This window comes from Schistocerca nitens, chromosome 1 (genome assembly GCF_023898315.1).
Source record: "Schistocerca nitens isolate TAMUIC-IGC-003100 chromosome 1, iqSchNite1.1, whole genome shotgun sequence".
Lineage (NCBI taxonomy): Eukaryota > Metazoa > Arthropoda > Insecta > Orthoptera > Acrididae > Schistocerca > Schistocerca nitens.
The window spans coordinates 936,006,067-936,014,835 of NC_064614.1; the positions used below are offsets into that span (position 1 = coordinate 936,006,067).

The 8,769-nt window shown below is 46.4% G+C and overlaps 1 pseudogene; it reads left to right on the top strand.

Annotated features, from left to right (window-relative positions):
• The first annotated feature begins 6,713 nt into the window (after positions 1-6,713).
• LOC126208864 (5S ribosomal RNA) lies at positions 6,714-6,831 on the top strand (annotated as a pseudogene).
• The last annotated feature ends 1,938 nt before the right edge of the window (positions 6,832-8,769 follow it).

An 8,769-nucleotide genomic window follows, 5' to 3' on the forward strand; every position in this document is an offset into this window, starting at 1 on the left:
TACTATAGCTAATAAAACTCTTTTCGCTATCGAAGTTTATGGACAACCGCTCGCCTCTTTCTAAAGTCCTCTCTTGTAATTTACTTCCCCGGTTATCGGCTGATCTGGTATACTAAAATTTTTCATCTCAGTCACTGTTCAAGTAATTAATTTTAAACACATTTTCGTTTGCGTTATATTCACCTTTCGATCAATTCGTAAACAGTCGCTGACTTTCTCCTCCGCTGTTCTATGGTCTAGAAACTTCCATGTGAAGAACACACACATTCAATGATTTAATACTGAATTGTAATCTTCCATGTCAATTTTTTCGATTTATAACAACTAACAGTTCTTAAAATTTTATATCGCAATAATTTTTGTAAAACGTTATACGTTGCGAGAAATAACCCAAAGTATGTATTGCAGACACGTATCAAATCCCGCAGTCTTTTCACTCAGATTTGCGAAAATTTAAGAGGGGAGTTTTACTTTGGCCTCTGATTGACAACGGAGGGAACCTGACAAAAAATTACGGAAATCGTGGTTGGAATCAAACGGAAGATTTTTTGTACGTCCGACGTATTGGAGGAATCAGAAGCAAACAGGTACATGCAAGCAAGGTGTCCCCCCCCCCCTCCCCTCCGTGTGGGTGGTACCACGGCAGTTTATAAAGGTTCTTTCAGCTATCCAAGAACCGATAATCCACAGGATAATCTCGTGAGTTAATATTCAGCTGCAGATCAAGGACATTTAGTCGAATTGACCTCAAGTATAAATAGAACTTAGTTATTTGATTGACGAGAGCGATGTGTATTGAAACCTGGTAGTTAAAGGAAGGCAGGATTCGGTTACGATTGTGGACGGGGCCGCAATCAGTTACTTTTGGTTGCCTTTTACCGTTACACACAATTTATTTTAAACCAGTAATTCCTGACTCAACAATAAATAAAAAAATTCCATACGTTATTAATGAAGGAATAAACAACTGTGTAAATAATAGTGTTTTCAGTGAGTTGTTACAATTTAGAAAATCACCATTATATACAGATACAACAGATAATATTTTAAAAGCAAGCCACTGTGATCTGGACAGAAGGCGTTACAGGCCAAGGATGGTAACAATTTAAGAATTGTTTAACGACTCGCTGCAATTTACGACTTACCAGTATTGAAATAGTAAAGGTAAGTCGCCACAAACACGGCCGAAGGCATCAGACGCCAGGAATGGCAGTAAATAAGGTTTTAAGGCTTACTGCTAAAATACAAATACCGAATTAGAATGTTAAGGCAAATGAACACAATCACGGGTGAAGGCCTTACATGACTGGAAGGGCAATAACATAAAAAAATGAAGAAATCTGCTGTAAACCAGCAAATACAATAGCAACAGTTAATTAAAAAACAAGCAACTGATCACCAAACGAGCGAAATAAGATGATGGCAAACTTTGTAACACAACCCTTAACATTCACTGAGCACTACTCTGCTAGATTTATTCCAGAATGCGACCAGAACTATTAACTAGACATATATAACCTTTAATGTAGGCATTACAAGGTATTGTAATAAATAATACAGGACCAGTACATAAGTTCCTTAAAGGGTATATTATACCCGCAGAAGGCGTGGGCTGAAGGCGCGCTACACTGAACTACTGGCCATCAGACCTCCTTTTAGAACACACACATGTCTTACAAGAACCAAGAGGCCACAGACGGTGCTCCAGGAATCGACCTCGGAGAAGGTCCGGCAACAAACACTTTCGTGAGCGATGAGATAGGCAGCCAAGCGTTGCATTCACTTTACAAGATGGTAACTCAGACTAGTGGCAGTCTAACGAATGACTAATGATAATCTTGCTGAAGCTATCTGACGTCCGATAAACCAAATGCAACAATGGAACAATACGCCAAAGCCGGAACCGGCGGTCTGCACTAAGTCCCCAGAAAACTCCCAGAACGAGAAAGGAACCACTACCACCAGAGTAGACGGATCACTCACGGCCTACAATCAAGAAAGGTGCCAAAACTACATGCCTTATCGGACAGCAGCGGCAAGGCGAGGAAACGTACACTGTCGTTACATACACTTACCCCCAGGGCAGGTAACTGGGGCGTTTGCGGCCACCAGGCAAGAAAAATTACCGCCGGTTGAATTTAACAAATTGTAACAAGTTGAACGCAGTAAATAGCAATAAGAAGTCGAGGTAAGCTAATCAGATCCGCCCTCGCCAAGCACTCCACTCGCTGCTCTTTGCCTCGGCGACTCTACGAACAGCAACACGAATCCAAGTCAATGGAGAATCGCGAGCTATCACAATGGTGGAAGTTTCTCTACATGGATTGAAGCGCACTCATCTTAAAGCTTGCTGGATCCGGTTTACGGCGAGGTCGTGCACGCTCGTGACCACAGCCCTTCTTCCATCCGGCAGTCGATGCGTGCCGTCAGTGGTCCCGGCGTGTTCTGGAACTGTGCGGACCCACTCCCGCCAATGATTTTAGAAATTCTTATGGAATGTTATCTATCCCTCCTGCCTTATTTGATCTGAAATCCTTCAAAGCTCTCTTAAATTCTGATTCTAATACTAGGTCCCCTATCTCTTCTAAATCGGCTCCTGTTTCTTCCTGTGACAAATCTTCCCCCTCATAGAGGCCTTCAAAGTACCCTTTCCACCTATCCGCTCTCTGTTCTGCATATAACAGTGGAATTCCCGTTGCACTATTAATGTTACCACCCTTACTTTTAATTTCACCGAAGGCGTTTCGACTTTCCTATACGCTGAGTTAGTCCTTCCGACAACCATTTCGTCCTATATACCCCGCACTTCCTATTTATTTTATTCCTCAGCGACTTCTGTTTCTGTATTACTAAATTTCTCTGAACATACTTGTACTTCCTTCTTTCATCGATCAAGAGAAGTACACTCCTGGAAATGGAAAAAAGAACACATTGACACCGGTGTGTCAGACCCACCATACTTGCTCCGGACACTGCGAGAGGGCTGTACAAGCAATGATCACACGCACGGCACAGCGGACACACCAGGAACCGCGGTGTTGGCCGTCGAATGGCGCTAGCTGCGCAGCATTTGTGCACCGCCGCCGTCAGTGTCAGCCAGTTTGCCGTGCCATACGGAGCTCCATCGCAGTCTTTAACACTGGTAGCATGCCGCGACAGCGTGGACGTGAACCGTATGTGCAGTTGACGGACTTTGAGCGAGGGCGTATAGTGGGCATGCGGTAGGCCGCGTGGACGTACCGCCGAATTGCTCAACACGTGGGGCGTGAGGTCTCCACAGTACATCGATGTTGTCGCCAGTGGTCGGCGGAAGGTGCACGTGCCCGTCGACCTGGGACCGGACCGCAGCGACGCACGGATGCACGCCAAGACCGTAGGATCCTACGCAGTGCCGTAGGGGACCGCACCGCCACTTCCCAGCAAATTAGGGACACTGTTGCTCCTGGGGTATCGGCGAGGACCATTCGCAACCGTCTCCATGAAGCTGGGCTACGGTCCCGCACACCGTTAGGCCGTCTTCCGCTCACGCCCCAACATCGTGCAGCCCGCCTCCAGTGGTGTCGCGACAGGCGTGAATGGAGGGACGAATGGAGACGTGTCGTCTTCAGCGATGAGAGTCGCTTCTGCCTTGGTGCCAATGATGGTCGTATGCGTGTTTGGCGCCGTGCAGGTGAGCGCCACAATCAGGACTGCATACGACCGAGGCACACAGGGCCAACACCCGGCATCATGGTGTCGGGAGCGATCTCCTACACTGGCCGTACACCACTGGTGATCGTCGAGGGGACACTGAATAGTGCACGGTACATCCAAACCGTCATCGAACCCATCGTTCTACCATTCCCAGACCGGCAAGGGAACTTGCTGTTCCAACAGGACAATGCTCGTCCTCATGTATCCCGTGCCACCCAACGTGCTCTAGAAGGTGTAAGTCAACTACCCTGGCCAGCAAGATCTCCGGATCTGTCCCCCATTGAGCATGTTTGGGACTGGATGGAGCGTCGTCTCACGCGGTCTGCACGTCCAGCACGAACGCTGGTCCAACTGAGGCGCCAGGTGGAAATGGCATGGCAAGCCATTCCACAGGACTACATCCAGCATCTCTACGATCGTCTCCATGGGAGAATAGCAGCCTGCATTGCTGCGATAGGTGGATATACACTGTACTAGTGCCGACATTGTGCATGCTCTGTTGCCTGTGTCTATGTGCCTGTGGTTCTGTCAGTGTGATCATGTGATGTATCTGACCCCAGGAATGTGTCAATAAAGTTTCCCCTTCCTGGGACAATGAATTCACGGTGTTCTTATTTCAATTTCCAGGAGTGTATTTCTTCTGTTGCTCATGTTTTCTTCCCAGTCAACTTCTTTGTACCTATGTTTTTCTTCCCAACTTCTGTGATTACCCTTTTGAAAGATGTCCATTCCTCTTCAACTGTACTGCCTGCTGAGCTATTCCTTATTTCTGCATCTATCGCCTTAGAGAACTTCAAGCGCATCTCGTCATTCCTTAGTACTTCATGGTATCACACTACTTTGTGTATTGATTCTCCTGACTAATCTCTTCAGCATACTCTTCATCGCTACGAAATTGTGATCTGAGATGTGAGTCTATACCTGCTGCCGGGTACGCCTTATAATCTTGTGTATGATTTCGGGATGTCTGCTGACCATGAAGTAATCTAACTGAAATTTTCCCGTATCATCTTCCCTTTTCCACGTATACCTCCTCTTCTTGCGATTCTTGAACAGAGTACTCGCTATTACTAACTGAAATTTATTACAGATTTCAATTAGTCTTTCACCTCGCTCATTTCTTGCCCCAAACTCGTATTCTCGTGTAACGTTTTCTTCTACTCCTTCCCCCGCTACTGCATTCCAGTCCTCCAATGACTATTAGATTTTCATCACCCTTCACTTACTGTATAACCTGTTCAATACCCTCACATACTTTCTCTCTCTCTCTCTCTCTCTCTCTCTCTCTCTCTCTCTCTCTCTCTCTCTCTCTCTTCATCTTCAGCTTGCGACGTCGGCATTTGTATCTGAACTACCGTTGTCGGTGTTGGTTTCCTGCCAGTTCTGATAAGAACAACCCAATCACTGAACCGTTCACAGTAACACACTCTCTGTCCCACCTTCCTATTTATACCGAATCATACTCCCGTTATACCATTTTCTGCTGCTATTGATGTGCTCATCTGACCATAAATCCTTGTCTTCTTGCCATTTCACTTCACTGACCCCTACTGGACCTAGATTGAGCCTTTGCATTTTGGTTTTCAGATTTTCTAACTTGCCCACCCCGTTCAAGCCTCTAACATTCCACGCTCCAAGTCGTAGAAAGTTATTCTTTCGCTAGTTATTCAATCTTTTTCTCATGGTCACCTTCCCCTTGGCAGTCCCCTCCCAGCGATCCGAATGGGGGCTTTTCAGGAACGTTACCCAATGGAGAGATCATCATGACACTCCTTCAATTACAAGCCACATGTCTTGTGGATCAAAGTTATTTTTCTTTCATGCAGTGGTTTGCATTGCCTGCTGCATCCTCATGCCGTTCACCACTGCTGATTTTTTTTTCTTTAGGGGCAGTTTCCCACCCCTAGGACAAGAGAGTGCCCTGAACCTCCGTCCGCTCCTCCGTCCGCTCCTCCGTCCTCTTTGACAAGGCCGTTGGGAGAATGAGGGTGACTTCTTATGCTGCAAGTCTTCCGCCGCCAACGCTGATTATTAATCAAAATTTATTGGTCAATCCAATTTAAGTTTCATCTTTCAGTATTAACAGGACAACATGTGTACATAAGTTTCACGTAATTGGCATAAACATGGGGCCCGAACCGCACAATAACCCTAGGTTGGGTGGCGGGCGGCGGAGGGGTGGAGGGACTGTTGTGGCCTGTTGTGGAGTTGTGAACCACTGAGGTCTACTGTGGGACGAAGCCTCTACGTCGTTTCTAGACCCCGGTTCAATACACGCAATACACAGATGTACTGAGAATTGTTGGTCGTTTCTTGTAAAATGGCATGTCCATTTTCCTATAACAATTTATGCTGATTTTTTCTAAAAGTGTCCATACCAATAAGCAATTTACTATTAACTTCTCAACCACTAGTAAAATGCATTGTAAAGAAAAATTATCAATTTTAACAGGGATTAATGCTTACAGTTTGACTCCCTTAGACTTGCTTCCTACTGCTCTCTGTATTCTGCAGTTCTGAACTGGAAGTGTTGGTATGCAGCCTCGCTTTTGCATTTCATCAAATAGTTCCTCAGATTTCACGTCAGTCATAGTGCCAGTATCTAGTACCGTTGGTACATTTAATGTATTTGGGCGTTGATTATTTCTTGCACAGTTCCCTCACCTTCCCTTTCATGGTTAGTAGTATCTTCCAGGCACAATTCGTCTTTACTACCTCCACTCTGATCATATCCAACCACACAGTTTTTAATTAGCTTTATGCCCCGACCTTCTTCATTAGTCGTCGAATGGGTGGCCTGTGGAGACCTGTTTGTTTTCCTGGCTAACTGGGATATTGACCTCATTATTTGTGGTGATGTCAACTAAGTGTACGATGTGGGTTTCGTTCCTCCAATTGGTGTCTTGTGCAGCTCTTCCTTCGAAATTTCGGTGGCCTTGCCCACTATTTGATACGTAACTGTGCTTATGTTGACTGTTGTCGGATTGTTTTATTACCTAATTGCGTTTTTTACTTGCCAGCTTAACGGCCTTACCGCAGTGAATACGCCGGTTCCCGTCAGATCACCGAAGTTAAGCGCTGTCGGGCGTGGCCGGAACTTGGATGGGTGACCATCCAGGCCGCCATGCACTGTTGCCATTTTTCGGGGTGCAACCAGCCTCGTGATGCCAATTGAGGAGCTACTCGATCGAATAGTAGCGGCTCTGGTCAAAGAAAACCATCATAACGACCGGGAGAGCGATGTGCTGACCACACTCCCCTCCTATTCGCATCCTCATCTGAGGATGACATGGCATTCGGATGGTCCCAGTGGGCCACTTCTGGCCTGAAGACGGAGTGCTTTTTTACTTGCCAGCTACCGTACTCGTTATTTACACCAGTCGGCGGTGCATTGTTCACCTGCTGGATAGATCGATCGGTTAAAATTTTGTCCTCGATTGTACTTGTAAGTCGACAGGATCATGAATCGACATAATGTTAAATGTGTATTTCGTCCATTTCCTAGACGTCTGACACTACTGGGTTATGTGAAGGATGATCTCGGCCTTCCTAAACCAGTTGTCTACCAAATACCCTGCCAGTGAGGCAAAACATACGATGGAAAAACTGTTCGCACGGTTGATATCAATATAGATGCCATCCTGTATTACGCCAGACCAGCCGCGGCCGACCATAGTATAAAAACTGTCAATACTATGGATTAAAATAACACCAAAATACTTAGTCAGTCGTCTTCCATCTGCTATGGCGTTATTAAAGAAGCCAACGATATTAGGTTCCAAAAATGGTCAAATGCATAAAGATAGCAGCCTACAATTGAGTTAGGCGTGAAACCCTGCACTGAAGCTAGAAAAACAAAAGCGCTTCCGTACAGCGGGGTCTGCACCCGACAGAGAGAGTGCGGACACTGGAGACAAGGGTTCGGAACCGGGCGCCGCTGCCGTCCCCAATCAGAACAACAGTTTAACATCTTCTCTAGTACTAAATTGGGCGAGGAAGATTTTCTGTATGCCATGTGGACCTGAAACCACTCATTGATCATTAGGTGCCGTAGAATTACCAAATGAGGAGGAGTAACTACACCCGCTGTTCCAAATACACTGCACAACAGAATTAAAGGATCACTTTCTCAAAACCCCGTAATTCCCATCCATTGTGCTGGCTCAAACGGCCTACAGTCTTCCTCCGTAATGGTGCAAAAAGCGTGGCGCCCTGAAATTTCACACTCGGGCTCGACGGCGCTTCAAAACGGCAAAGCGTCGACATATGCGGGAAAAGGTCAAAGCCTCAAAGTTTATGCTACGTGTACAGTGGGTTAATGATGTCACACTGACACCAAATTTCACTACAATTGTGTCCAATGCTACCGTGGACGTTCCACACGATGGGAAGGACGTCACGTGGATTGGGTTTAAATCCGGAGTGCTTGGTGGCCAAAGGAGCCCTTATTTTGACGCATCTGAGATGGAGGTCAGAACTGCGACGCAGTGTTGACTTCAGCGGTTCCTTATACGTGGCCGAGAAAATCATTCCAAACAAACCGCGGCAGGGAAGGCCATGAACGGCATCAACAAAACCATCCCTTTCCGTGGGACGTTCATTCTCACACATTTCGCAGTTGAAAACGACAGTTCGCAGTACGATGAGCAACAGAACGAAGTCCTTCTTAACGTTTGACATTGCTGATATCCTCGGGCGTTTCAACACTTCTCTAAGAACATTATGGGACTGTATCACCACCGACGTGATATCATCGAATTGCAGCTCTGCGTGAACGCAAATTTTGCTCTTGGATACAGGCTGGAACCCCTAAGGACCGTTAGAAACCATTCGACGAAATTTTGATCGTTGTCTGAGCAGAGGGTTCTTATGCTTTTTCTGCGCGCGTCTTTGTGTTCCCCTGTGGTGCGATCGCGTGGAGATACGAGATTGACACATGCGTGAATAACGGCAAAAGGTCCCTCTAGGAGCTCCCGAACCCTGTACCATCGGTCACATCCTCCCAGTAACGCGGAGTGGCTGCGCGATTAGAGGCGGCATGTCAGGAATTGGGCGGCCCCTCTCGCCGGAGGTTTG